The sequence below is a fragment of the Amphiura filiformis genome, chromosome 1 (assembly GCF_039555335.1).
Source record: "Amphiura filiformis chromosome 1, Afil_fr2py, whole genome shotgun sequence".
Taxonomy (NCBI): Eukaryota; Metazoa; Echinodermata; class Ophiuroidea; order Amphilepidida; family Amphiuridae; genus Amphiura; species Amphiura filiformis.
In genome coordinates, this window is record NC_092628.1 from 44,445,344 (window position 1) to 44,461,004 (window position 15,661).

At 33.9% G+C, this 15,661-nt stretch overlaps 1 non-coding gene across 1 annotated transcript; it reads right to left on the minus strand.

The window, feature by feature from the left end:
* Positions 1-1,047: 1,047 nt before the first annotated feature.
* On the minus strand, positions 1,048-1,120 carry Trnaa-ugc (transfer RNA alanine (anticodon UGC)). The gene has a single exon. It is a non-coding gene; the product is annotated as a tRNA-Ala (tRNA).
* Positions 1,121-15,661: the final 14,541 nt, after the last annotated feature.

Below are 15,661 nucleotides of genomic sequence, written 5' to 3' on the forward strand. Positions count from 1 at the left end.
CATTTAAGGGTTCTCCAAAATTAAATGAAGCTTTTTGAGAGGTTCAAGAGGGAGGGTTCTCTGACAAAAAAAGGTTCTATTTAGAACCTTTATTTCAAAACTCTATTTAATTATTAAATAATTTTAGCTGTTTTTAAAATTTATTTTACAACATATCGAGCAGGAACTTCGCTATTTTATTGAGTGCAATAAAGTGTTATTCATGTTAATACTCTCCCAGCATGGAAAAACGACCTCCAAAAAAACACAAGATTTTCACATTTTTATGTCTATTTTTAAACAATGAAAAATCCTTTTAAATTAAGTATAAAAATATCATTTTGTTTTTTGGTGCATTGTTTTTCAAGTTTGGAACAATCTAAGAATTTCTATTGGTGAATTTTTAACTATGCCTGGTGTCTATTGTAACATGTTGGAAAATTTGATGATCCGTCTAAAATGTGAGGACTTAACTGAGACTAAAATACCTAAGCATGCTAAGGGAATCACTGGACTAAAATTAAGTTTATCTGTACTTACTGATATATGTGATGCGATCAAGCAAAATCAGTCGGAACTCGGAAATATTGAATTTGAAATATAGCCAAACAAAGCGAATATTTCTTTTTGTTTCCTGTTGTTTTGGAAACTCTTTAATTGCTCATATCTTTGGAACTGGTTGTTCAATAATTTCAATGGGGTTTTCTGCAAAATGCAGCTTTGTAAATGTTTGTTCTATCCTATAAGAAACTGAAAATTTCATATTTCCGAGTTCTGACTGATTTTGCTTGATCGCATCACATATGTTGATATAAATTTCCAGTATGGTCATAAAAAGATCAAATTCTGTATAAAAATAGAATTAAGAAATGGCTGTTGACTATACTCAAGACCATGAAGACTCAAGTAATAAGAACTGAGACATGCACAAGAGAACAGTCACCATTTGTTTATGAGAATTCAATAATTACAATAGCTGCTATATGCTTTTTGAAATATAGTAAATGATTTATACAGGGAAACTGACCAGGTAATAATATTAAATGACGAAGGGGAGCAAAGAAAATTTGGCTTAAGCGGGATTTGAACCGGCGACCTCTGGTTTGCAAATCCAGTGCTCTACCATTTGAGCTATCCAGCCTTATGATGAATGGCGATCCCAATTAATTACCAATATCTTTGCTCGGGCGCTGGTCAATTTTCTTTGTCCCCTTCTTCATTTAATATTATTATCTTCATTTAATATTATCGTAGTGCATGTTAGAATATGTCCGTTGCTAGGTCAACTGGCTCACTCTTTCTTTGTTACGAACCACTGATCGAAATGATCACAACACAAAGCCTATATGGCATATCATAATCAGCGTTCGAAATAGGGCCGGTCAGCCGGCCATTGGCCTGTAACTTTTTGGCCTGGCCGGTAACTTTTCTGACTGGCATCTAGTTGCTGGCCCGACTGGCCGGCTGGCCTGTAACTGATCATAATTCGGAACAGGTGTATAAGCCCAGGCTTGAACCAGTAACCAATGGCTACTAACGTGCACTACGGCAGTGATTTGTTTACTAGAAGTATTTAAAAGTCACATCTTTACTGATCTCTTCTGTCACTTCCCAGGTTGTATCGTAACGGTGGACATGATCCCCGGCCACACAACAGCAAAGTTTAACGGCTCTGTCCAGCACCCAAGCAGAAATATTGGTAATTGGGATTGCCATATCCATCGTAGGTTGGTTCAAATGGTAGAGCACCAGAGGTAATTACTGAAGGCGAAATCCTCATAATCTAAGCCAAAAGGTTCAGATGGTAATTGACATTTGATGACATTTAAATGTAAAAGTGCATTGAAATAGGGTAATTACAGTTAAAGACAAATTTCATAGTTCTAGTCCAATAAAACAGCACTTACTGTGGACGTTTCGAAATCCGTCAGATTTCTTTATCAACACTGATGTTGTTGTGACGACCCGGACCTTCTGTGTACAACTCATTGTTGCTTAGCAACTCGGTTGCCAAAGAAATCTGACAGATTTCGAAACGTCCACAGTAAGTGCTGTTTTATTGGACTAGAACTATGAAATTCATCTTTATTTTCAATAACAGTCCTGATGAACATGTTCAGTAAGGTAATTACAGTTGTCACTTGAAAAATATGTAGGAGGCACTTATTAGTGGAGGGCGCTAATTAGGTCGAATGCGGTAGTGGCACTGAATTGAGATGGTTTCAAGTCAGCACCACAAGAACCACTAGGCCTATCTCCTGACAGCTCAGTTGTATAAATGCCAAATTGTTAAAATATGTCAGAGAGCGTGTTTATATTGAGCTAGATTATCCGTTATTTAGCGTATAGACCTAAGTACTGTGAAAACAATGGATATTGCTGTATAATCTTTCCGTATAATACAGCCACTATAAACCCGGGCCGGCTATAAACACGCTCAGAGAGCAGCCCGTTCAGTTATACCTCTATTGCATAAAGATTGAGATAGGATGTGCTCCCTCAAGATTTCCCAATTCATACTTGACTGAATCGATGATTAGGAAAATGTCACTAATGACTTCCTACCATGATATCGAAATAGTGTTATGTTTCTTCTTATGCCTTGCTCATCATGCACATAATGTGGATTTTTATTGGATTCTTGCAAGTAAATGGATGTGCTAGTTTTTAAATAGAAATCAGAAGCTTATTGAATGCTGATGTCAACAAAACAAGCAGATTAATATAATGTGCAGTGGTGAGGAATGAACTGTGTTGGTAGTTCATTTGACTTACAGTGGCGTAGCTAGGGGGCCAAGGGGCAGCTGCTCCTCCCCTGTGAAAAGTCTTCCCCTCTTGCCCCCCCCGTGGGATGGTGACCGCCCGATATTTAAGACTATTTTGTGTTTCTGAACAAATTTACATTATATTTTGCCCTTTTAACCTAAAAAGTGCAAATTTTTGCACGCTTCACGCGCATTTACTCGCTTTCTGTACCATATTTCACCAGTTTAGCTTCAATATGGCAAAACTTTAGTGCCCCTCCTCTAATTAGCACCTCCTATAGAAATATTTCAGTAACAATTTTTAAGTGCCCCCTCCAATGCACCTGTACGGCTAAATTCTGTCAAATGTCAAAATTAAATTACCATCTTTTTAGAAAAGTAAAATTTTCTAGCTTAGGGGTAAGAGATTTCTATAAAGCTAGTGAAATGAAATGATTAGTTTCCCATCACATTTTCTTCAGTGAAATATGAGGTCATGATTTCATTATTCATTATTTTGGAAAATTTCATTATTGTCAAAACGTTCATTTATATGGCTATTACCTATATTGTTGATGAAAGACCATCTCAAACAGGTAGTAATGCTTAGATCATCATTACAGACATTTTGCAACAAATTGAGAAAAGATTTGAATTTGTTTTTATTAAAATGAAAAGAAATTTGCAATTTTTGTAATCTCTAGAAACATGGTATTGGTGAGGTAATCCTTAAATTTCCATTATTTACCACATCCTCTACCCCTATAACTAAGAAAAACTGCTGATTATGATCAGCAGGGGATGTCAGATATTTTGAAAGTTTCAATTTTGATTATTTCCATCTCAATTTTCAGATAATTGACTTTTTTATGAAAAGTTTTGGTCAAATTGAAAAGGTGATGCGGGCGGGTGACGGGAAACTAAGAATCAACTTTCATTATAAAGTGGACCTTTTTGAATAAAAAGGTCACTTGAGGAGATATTTGTTAAAAATGGACCTACATCTACCTAAAAATTGCCCTTTTTGAATGTTTTATCTCCAAAAAGTGGACCTTTTGTCAAATTTTCTCCCACTTTTGAACCTTTTTATTGGAAAAAATGCAACAAATGGACCTTTGTTGATTTTATTTTATTTTTTTTGGGGGGTCCCAAGATAATAAGAGATCTGACTGCCCCACTGCATACAGGCCTGGACGTTGCTTGTGACCATCAATGTATATGAAGCAGAAATTGTAGCTAGTAATAACAGTGACATCTGAAAATAATGTGTGTAAATCGCACCAAGACTGCATGTTTGTAAAATTTGACACTAAACTGCATGATCTCATTATAAAAACAGCAAAATACCCATTCATTGCAGCATACATTATACCTTTCGCAAGTCTGTGGTGTTTGAGGAAAAAATGTCATTGACCGTAGTAAAAAGCGATCAGCTTCATTATTTTATATTAACACCAATGTGCTTTGAGTATACTAGTCATTCAATAGGAAGAAATAACCCAAATTAAAATGAAGTTTATTGACTGCTAAAAGAGAATAATTTGATTAAGTTGCGGTCATCTGGGTCACTAGTGGGCTTCATGTCTCAGAGCATTGACCAGTGTGCATTGCCCATCTATAGTTTATAATACAATGCTATAATATAATATATATTTTATCAGAAATTAAGCATTTCCAAATCATCGCTTGCATCACATGCTGTCGTATCTCTACATTTTGTACTTTTAAAGATATAGGCATGTGGGGTATGTATTAGTATTGTTATGTTATGTACTACAAATACACCAAAATTCAAAACCAAATTATTGTCTAATTAATTAGGCAGATATGTTATAGGTTGGAATTTTAATATTTTGCATTTTCCCATACTGTCATATCTGTATCATATTCGCAAAAATGGCACACACCACCCACAAATGAATTTCACATACTGTCATATTTCTAAGGCCATGGGAATGAAAGTTTTAGATTTGCATCCACCGCCCGCATGCTTCGAAACCTATGGCCTAATGTGAATTGTATCTCTAATGCCATGGTTGTACTCTCACAAAAATCAAAGCACTTATGGAAATAACATGTTTCACATACAGATCTATGACTTTCATGTCATATTTAAGATGAAAAACGTTATATAATTTTATAGAAAATTATTTCATGAAATATATACACGTACAAAGCAACATACATGACACAAATGTATTCTGAAAGAATTTCAATTGTGACTTTCTCAGAAAGTGTATTTTGTAAGATACGACAATGTGTGTGATGCAAGCAACAATATTTGCCAATAAAATGCCTTTGGCTTGTTTAGCCAGGGAAATAACCATCAACAAACAAACAAGCAAATAAAGTCCAAGTCTAGGCTTTAAATCCCACGGACTTAACGTTGGTTACGTGACAAAATCTTATAATAACATTACTTTGTAAGGCAAAAATAGAGTTTCTTAAATGTGTCATTCGGTCAATCGGTCAACATTTTTTGAAGAATTTATTTTCTTCACTTTCACCCAAAATTGCTGAGGTTAGGTGCAGAATTATGTTTCTTTTAAAGTTTCAACTTGAGAAAATTTGTGGTAATTGCATATCTTTGAAAAGTTGCAATAGGGGACCGTTCACAAACACTTGTAAGGGCCTGATGCAAAAAGGGGGGCCCTGAAAATTTTTGACCCTCCTAAGGGGGGCCATGAAAAAAATGACCAAAAATTTTCCTGGAAAAATTGAGTTTATATGCTTTTCTATGGGGTTGACCCATAATTTTCATGTCAAAAAGGGGGCCCTGAAATTTTCGAGGTCTGTAAAGGGGGGCCCGAAAAATTTTCGCGATAAAAATTTTTTGCATCAGGCCCCCCCTTACAAGTGTTTGTGAACGGTCCCTAACTGCTAATAATATAAAGCTAATTGCAAATGTTTTACTATGTTTATAATGATTAAATGAATTTATAAAGAGCGAATTGCCTTGATTTTTGTTTAAATTGATTGTAATATTTTGTTGGTGTTATTTCTATCTATTCTTTGCTGAAATCGCACATTATTGCTTTGATGCATTGCAAAAAAGCTTAACATTTTATAAGCTTTAACAAGTCATGTTGCAAATTTTGCAACTTTGTTTCTAATGTAATAGTATTATTCATAGTAACAACTACCTGGATCTTGCAATCTAAATTTAAGAAATTAAAAATAACTACTTATTTTTGAAACTGTTAGCAAATTTGGATTTCTAAGCATGAGCTCTGTTTTGAAATAATAGAACTAAATGTGTAACTCTATAACACATACCAATTAATTGGAAAATGAAATCTCAGAAATGAAACAAACTGTTTGATATATTTACACAAGTCCTAGCTATCTTGACCTATAGCTCAAACTGAACCATTATACAAAACTATAGGTTTCTTATACAGTACTATGGGTACAAAGCTAACCATATGCTAACATATTCCTATCAAAAATTCACACCAAATCTCAAGAATCTGTGGACCAACCCCAGGCATGTTTGTATTAAATTCCACGCAGGTCCTTTTTAGCTTTTAAATATAATCATTTAATATATAAAATATATATTATCTTATTGATAAATATATTTTTCCCTTCAATTTAGATTCACCAAGTGGACACAAATTCAGCATATAAAAGGTATAAGCCTCTGATTTTATCTCATACTATTGTTCAAAAACGGACAAAAACTCTAAACCTTTAGAAACACAAGTGTCAGTCTCGCTTACGATTTCCTGGTGTATCTGCAGTAATAGTATGCTGCAACCAACAGATTGTTAAATTGATGGGTGCTATATATATATCTATATATACCTAGAGTGTTCAACTGTGAGATAGACAATGATAGAAGAATGGTTATTATTTAAAAGCTTACTGGTTTGACAGGATTACAATTGAATTCAACAAAGGAGTAATATTAAATGTTTGAAATATACAGTTATAGGTATTTGATGTCTCTATATGGAAGCTGAATTGTTTTCATAATATCTGCTTGTAAAGACAAGTGAAATTTATTCTTCTAGAATAGAAAAAAATGGTGTGATTTAATAACAATTTAATTCTAAAGGTTAAATGTATTGTGACCAAATTTTACAAATGTCTCATCAAATTGAAGACTTATTATCAAAAACAAATATCATAAACACACTTTGCTGATGGAAATATAGAATTTTATGGAAGAATGAATGCCCCTCTGAAAAAGTCCTGGATATGGCACTGTCAATAATACATTGCAAAATTTTAGTTCAAAACTACATCAGACTTGAACACTGAGAGAAGCTAATGCTTTACATTATTTTGCAGAAATATGTTGTGTTGAACATACAACATGCTGCAGTAATCTTGGGAAATGGGTGTATAAAATATAGTAAGGTCAACAAAAAATATTGTTGTGTTGCCCTCAAGTGGGAAAATGGGAAATTTGGGTTGGACGTTCGGATTTCTTTTTTTTTTTTTTTTTTTTTTTTTTAAACCTTCAGTTTTTAAAAATCCCGCGAATATTAAATAATGCTTCTTCAATTAGGGATATTTGTCAATTTTGACTTCTGGATACCCGTTAGACATAAATTAAAGACTAGTCTTTCAATAAAATATTAAATTTAAGTGAAAAACATTGAGTTTTTGAACAAATCTGTAAAAATCATCATCCAAAAAAAAAAAATTGCGACCCTGATTTTTCAGGATTTAGGGTCGGATGGTTGAGGGCAACACAACAATTTTTTTTTTCCTAATGTGAATCACCACACATTTCTTTATGTTAAGGAAAGGCTATTTTGAAATGTTTGATCCAATTCTTGTAAGTGTATTTTGAAAGCATTCATTGTGTAAAATCTAATTTTATCGGGTAAAAGCAAGACTATGACATTTTCGATGATAATAATAAGAGAGAAGATTTTGACCTGATTGTCTGCTATCAAAACTTACTGGGCATAGATATAGTGTAATTATACTGTAATATAATGTGACAAACAAACCACAACCTGGTTATATGAGTGTTGCTAATTCATAAAGTGGATGTTTTGAAGAAAAAATGCACTCCTTAATTGCAATCATTTGTGAGGTCATTTACTAATAAAAATTCCTTTAAAAAAGGAATGGGGCGCCCAATGGAGCTTTGATGTAATGTGCAGCAATGTAACAGTTTGGACACTTTTTGTTCTTTAAAACAATAATGTAATATTAGAATAGAAAGCAAAGAAAGATTTGGAAATGTAAAACATATTTATTGCAGTGGGAGAGGTGTAAAATCGTTTGCATGGGATGTAAGAGGATTGGTTTCAAATAAAAAGGAATAAAGCTCAGGTTACCATTTCAGTTACTATTATTATACTTGATTCATTTTACCTTGACAGTCACGGGGTTCCTTTCGAACATTCCAATGAGTCAAATAGGGCCCAAACTTACGCTAGAGTGAACACGATAATGCGATTGATTTTCTTACACGTAAAAATACGGCCAATTCAGAGAGAAATCTTGTTTCTCGTATAGGGCCTACTATAGACAATTTCTTTTTTGTTGGCCGGCATTGAGCTACATCTTTTCACTAATTATAGATACTTCATAACGTGTTCCCATGTTGAAAGTGTACAAGCTATTTCTACTTGCTTTAAAGAGAGCACAATTGAATGAAGGCGATTTATTTGTGCTAGGATTTCATTTAATATAACTATTTCTTATTTATACACAGGCTATTTTGAACAGATTCAACACAAAGTACTAGCCACTGTGTATTTCTTGCCATTGAATATATTTTTCACACAGACTATATTTTGTGGAATCTTGCCCTTCCTTAGCCCTCATATAAGCTCTATGTATGTTGTGCCCTGATGGCTTTAAAAATGTTGTTGTAGTGTTTTTATATGAACCTTTATGATAACCTTATATCTAAATGTTATTAAAAGGCTTTGACCAAAACCAAAACACACTTATAACACATTTACAACATTTGAAAAAACATTTTTGTGTTTGCTGAGAAGACGTATTAACCAACATTCATACAGTCCTATATCAAAGCAGCCAATCAGAAAAGTGGTTAGAAAAGTATGCGGAGTGCATTGATTTTGTATAATGTGCACTCTGTGTACTACATGCAGTGCTTTAATTTCGCACACATTCACATCACATAGGATTTATTCATTTTTCGGGCGGCTTGATGCATTTATATTTGGTTCTATTTTCCAACATTTTTAGTGATAATTTTGTTATAAAAACAGCAAAAATCATGGGTTTTTTTTTCTCATGTATGAAATAGGTTAATAAACGCATATTACTTGTTGCTCGAGAAATTATACAAAATAATGCACTTGCACTGATGTTGCTGTGTCTAATGCAGTCCCCCCAGCAGAGTTTGTGCATTAGATGCATCAACGTCAGCGCGCATGCATTATTTTGACTAATTCCTCTCCCAACAAGTAATACCCGTTCATTAACCTATAATTAAGGAAAGAAAGAAACTGTGCCGATTCAAAGTTGAGTGACATTAAAACAAAAACTAAGAACTTTTTCAATTTTATTTTATATAAAATATGTACAAGCTAGTGAATTAATTAGCTTAATATTAATCAAAATTGGTATAATGAAATATGACCTTGTTTAGTGATTAAGTAAAGAGAGGGTGATAAAAACCATAATAATTACAAAAATGTTTGCTCAAGATCTAAATTAGTCTATAATTAATGCATCTTTAGTACATAAGACTGTGATTTGTAATTCAATGATTTTATACAAATAAAGAATAATCAATAATAAATGAAGATAATGTAGGTCAGATTTATTTTATCTTTTGTTTTAGTAATATTCTGACGGATATTGATGGTCTAGTCGACTGTAAAAGTGGATTTTTCGCGGAAAGTAATTTTTGCGCTATTCGCACTCACGGCTACTGTGAAAATAAAAATGTGCGAATAAGTTCTTTTATGTCCAGGTCTATATGTAAGAAAACTCAAAATTATATATTTAAAAACAAACAAAAGTAGTTCAAAATCGGCAAAGGTGCGGAAAATTATATTCGTAAAAATGACCGCTTTTTTACAGTAACTTTGAACATCAGTCTCGCCACACAAGCCAAACGGTCTCATTTATCATGACAGAGTTCATTTCTTCAGTGTAATCATAATATTGACTTTACATTGTGGAGATGAGTTTTAGCATCATACCCATTACCCATTACAAATAATGTCAAGCCATTAATGTATTCATATTGGAGGTTAAAGAACTTTGTCTCTTTGATTTGGAATGTCTTCAGATTCTAATGTTATGCTTCAGGTGCTGGTGGGCGCATGTGACATCAATATTTTTTGGCTTTTAAAATAAAAATGGCGAGATCAGATAGAAAGTGGCAATATTTTATATTAGCACTGTACTGAAATGAGTACTACAGTAGAACCTCATTTATAACGAAATTGGATACAAGGAAAACCCTGTTATAAAGAAGTATTTTTCCAGAACCAAGATGCAAAATTCTTTTGTTATTTATTGTTTTTACAACCCTGATATAACGAAATTTGGATATAAAGAACTAATTTCTCTGTCCCTGACAACTTCGTTATAATGAGTTTCCACTGTATAATACCTAGCTTTTGTGCAGTCTGTGGCGGCCCCAGGAATTTTTATCGGGGGCGAAGTGAATTTTAGGCCGGGGAGGGAAAATCAACAAACTTTGCAAAAAAATTGCATCAAAAATGTTCATAATGTCGAGTTTTAACTGGGGAGCAAGAATTTTGACAGGGGCATTAGTCCTCCCCATGCCCACTCCCATCTTGGCACTGCCACTGTGTGCAGTTACTAATTCTAGAGAGTCCAGACAGACCATGATTTGTTAAGTAGGCAAAATGATGAAATTAAGTCGTGAGCTAAGTCTTAAGACTAGAAACCACGGTTTGATGAATTGAGCTGATATTTATGTTAGCATTTATACACCTACGCAATATGTCAGACTCTGTATTGGTCAAATAATAGTCCTACACGTGTAACCTCATTTCCCCCCTTTCCCATACAATTATTATGTGAATAAGTAGAACTGCTTGACAGTTGTACAGACAAGGTATTCTCCCCAGCATATGGCTGTCTGCTAGTGCTAGTATCACATCAGTTCCAATTCTTTCTAGGTCTTTCTTAATGGAAGGTGGAAGAATATAAAAATACATTCTACAAGTTGGACTATAAATCAAAGAAAGACATGATTTTTTTGTACTTTCTACCTTGTATTATTTTCTTCAAATTTGAAAATCACTAATGTAGCTTTTACAGGGATGCTAAAGATGATGATGTTGATGATGACCAGTGATGTAGCATTATGAGGCATCTGGTACAGGAGGACCTGGGTTTAATCTCCAGTGGGGTATTGGCTTGAAAAAGAAGAAAAGTAGCATGAATTTACTTGATAACATCTGACTTCTGCTCCCCCAGTATATCATTTAGAATTAGGTAATGGAACCATGAGAGTACTCTGTCCTTTGGAGGGCATGTTTGAGCTGGTGCACAGAGAGTCATACCTGTACATGTATTTCACAGTCAGTTTTAGTAGGGTGAAAGCCTGTCCCAATACATCATGGTGCTGGTGCATAGTGGGTATTCACAATCTTCAAAATGAACTGATTCTGATTTCCCCTGGGCTATTCCAGTTGAAATCCATACACCCCCTGTGGAAGACATGACCTTAATCTTCCACACAGGGAGTGTGAATTTCAAATGGGGTTACCTCAATGTGTGACTCCCTTTGAAATCTACACCCCTGTGTGGAAGATTAAGGTCATGTCTTCCAATTAGGGAGTGTGGGTTTCAACTGGAATAGCACTATATTATAACAGAACTGCTTTGTGATGTGCACTACACATGCTACATGGAATAGCCTACACTACAAATGAAAGAAGATGAAGAAGAGTTATAGCTCCAGAATTTGGCACTAAAATAAAAGAAATGTGATCAGTGACAACTAATATTTAAATAGGAATCTATCCTTTATACAAATCACACATAATTGCTTTAAGTTTCTACTGATATCATGATTTCTAGAGGCTTTAGCTACCCACTGCCATTGTACTCCATAAAGGTCATTTTGTTTTCCGCTTGTTGACATCGGATGTTGCATACATATCCATATTGCAAGTGTAAAATAATAAATAAGACATTAATTTACTCAGAACAACAGGAAGTTAGTTTCATTATAACGCAAGGTCTGCAAGTATAAAAAGCTTTCAAATGATCAACAATTGATAAAGAATCATGATTTGATGTGTGTGAGTCTTTATTGCTTCAAAGATACAGTAATCATAGACTTTCCTACTACTGACTGCTTAAAGCTAAAGCTACGATTTCTCCGTGATACGGAAAAACGGAGAATTTCATGGAATTCGGGGTTTGCTCACAGAAATTTGAAAATGCCACAAAATAGTGAAAAACTGTGTAAAATGTCTAACTTTTGTGTTGATTTGCAAAGAAAAACAAAGAAAAGTGATTTTTTAGCAGTAATCAACCATTAAACAATCCATTCTAGCATTAATTCTAGGCCTACGATGGCAATGTTGAGGGGATACTACAGTAAACGGAACACAAAATACACTTTTAAAACATATTTGTTTTCACTTTTCAGTGCTTTATTGGAAAACGGAAAATCACGGAATCGTCCAATTTGTAGCATGGATTTTCAATTTTGTAACACGGAGAAATTGTGACTTTACTTAAAGCCATAATGTATGATTTTGATCAAATTAATTTTTTTTAACTTGTGAAAACATGCAGAAAACATTTTTGAAAAATTCATCCAAAACAATCTGACAAAATGTTGACAAAATATGTTGTAAAAATGTTTGTCCACAAATACTTTGCAATAACATTTTGAAACCATTTTCAAAATATTTTATAATATAAAACATTTATAAAATGTTTTCATGACCATCATATAACCAGACATTTAAATGTTATTAAAAATGTTTTGACCAAAACCAAAATGTGTTTGTAACATGTTTATAATTATTGTTTTTAAAACATTTTTGCTGTTTTTTATGTTTGCTGGGTAGGGGTGAGTTGACTTTTGACGTCATTGCCTGGCAGTATGCGCAGGTATCATATTTTGGTCAGGGCTCATGGTTTTAAAACTCCCGCCACTCACAATAAGGCTATTGAACAGTGTAGTTGTTGTACGCAGTTCACTGAAGCATATCGATATACCAGTCCCTTGCTTTTGTTGATAAACATTGAGGTCAACTCATCTATAGCTCATCTTTGCTGTTACAGCATCCATTCATGTTAGATATGACGTCGAAAGCTGTGTATTTGGTCATTTTGTGATGAACCGTTATTCAGCCCAAGTCATAATAGTCCCAGGACAGCAGTCCATTCTACTAATCAGGTCTAAGATGGTTTTCAAATCCTTTGTCTTCATGCATGTACTAGCAGTAGCAGCGTAGAAGTAGAAGTACTACATTTATCTTTAACTTAATTTTTCACACTTCACAATAATACAAAGTACTTGGGTATTGAAAATAAGTCAAGGTTAGCAACTATTTTAAACTGTTGCAATTTGGTAGTTCACAGCATCTTGTGAATGGTAGTGAGCTTTGACAAAAATGGCATTGATCATTTCATAGCAAGTGTGTAGAAGAATTCAAATATCACAGATATATTTCAGTAGGTCCTGTGGTTCTTGAGTTATGTTGCAAGAGGCCTGAAACAACAACACCTTTGTAAAACATAAATAACTCATTACCAACAATAAATTGGGCAAGTTTTCAAAGTACATGATTTGTAGAATAAACTTTTGCAAAGCATCAAATTGTTATTATTTTTCAATAATATATTGATTTAGATCCTGAACATCAAATTTTTTTGGCTGCTTCGACCAACAATACCTGGTTTACCCTTAAGCTTACAAATTGTTATTATTTTTCAATAATATATTGATTTAGATCCTGAACATCAAATGTTTTTGGCTGCTTTGACCAACAACAATACCTGGTTTACCCTTAAGCTTACCTGTTCAGTACTTTATTTTACCTTTTCATCTCTGATCACAAAGTACTGACTGCATTGATAGTCTTTACCTAACATTCCACTGGGGAACAAGAAACTAACCAACTGAGCAATTTATCTGTAAAGCTGGCCAGTTTATCTCAACCTATAATTAGAACATAAGTCCCCATCAGTCCAAGACTCAATTTCATTATACAACAATAACAAGTATTAGGTTAATAAGTACATGTGTGTGACAAACACCACTAGTATAGACAGAAGTATAAATAAAATAGTAGATAAACACAGATCTGGATGGCCGCAGTATTAAAAGACCGCATAAAAAATTGCATTTGCTTCACGTCTGCCGCTTCACTTTATGGGATCAGTTCATATTTATCTGTAATATTTTGATTTTTCCATATTGAATTTAAGTTTGAATGTTAATGCTATAATCATAAATAAACAAGTTACTTAGTTGGCATGGATCACTTTCAAGTGTTTTTATGATACTCGAAAAAGTGCAACCCTCATAAATCTTAAAATAAAAAACTGCCTCATCATTTTTCCTCAAAGATGCTGAAAACTGCTAGCAATGTAAATGTTACCCTCCTCACGTTTCCAAAAACGTGGGGACGTGAAACAAATTAAAAAATTTTATGTGGCCTAAGCATAATAATTACAAAAGATCTTTTTGACTAAAAGACTGGAAAGAATTGACAAGATAATACATAATTATCTAAAATCCTTGATAATGAGTTTAAATTTTGACTGCTCAGTTCCCGAATTGGGTAAGTGCAATTGCTGCCCTTTGAACATTTGGCAATTTACACACAGTACTCATCTACACATGGCAGCTATTGCACTTACCCACTTCTGGCACTGAGCAGTCGATATGTTTAACTCTTTCTTTATTCACTTTGTCAACAATTTTATCCAAAAAAAAAGTAAGCAAATAAATTTCCAAACATTTTTCAAGATGACACCTAAAAGACAATTATACTCCTATCACCAATCTTGTAATACCAATTTTCATAGAAGTCACAGTAGTAATATGAAAAGTAACACAATTTCTATGCAAGCAAGCAAGTAAAGCACTCACGTATAGATGCACCTACGCAAATCAGTTACTAAGATACAGGTTCTCAGTCAAAACAAGCGTAAAAATCGTTATCAGGGACGTTTAAAGATGGTGCATTAGACAATAAGCTGTGACAGGATGGCAATGGGATATTCCTGTTGAAATCCACACTCCCCCTGTGGAAGATTTTGGAAATATGTTCCATTTATGTTTTTTAAATGTAATTGGTCTGGGTTAATCATTTTGAGACCCATACTCCCCCTGTATTATGGCTTTACCTATATCTTCCACACCTGGAGTGAGTATTTCAAATGGAAGTTACCCAATTGTCTATTCTATTCAAAATTCATACTCCCTCAGTGGAAGACTTTAGCTAAATCTTCCACAGGGCTAATGTGGATTTTAAATAGAATAGCCTAATATGGTTAGTTTACAACAAGTGTGACATGGCAAGGGATTCACTCCGCCTAGCCCTCGTGGCTTTTAATTCTCACTCGCAATTTTTACCAGATTATATTATCATACTGTCAGATCCAAGTGAATATTAATGACACCATGCCTAAGGATTGTGCTATTTAGTACAATTTTATGATGAAATATCAACGAAAACACTTCAAATTATGAAACTTTGACCCAATTTTCAGATTCATAGGATTTTATCAGGAGGATTTTGTGAAAAGGTTAATTTCTGTTGCCCGTGGCTTTTAATTCTAGTTAAATTTTCCTGTCGGATTATGTTTTTTATCATGGTGAACTAAACGATGCTTTTATATTCAGTCCAATCCGGGTCAACTTATACCTGTGTTGTCCGTATAGTACATTTTTATAGGCAGCAGTGAGAGAATTATCATTCAGATCTAATACAGCTTGATTTGTGCACATGCATAATCTACACATAGGTGTATGTGCACACAGT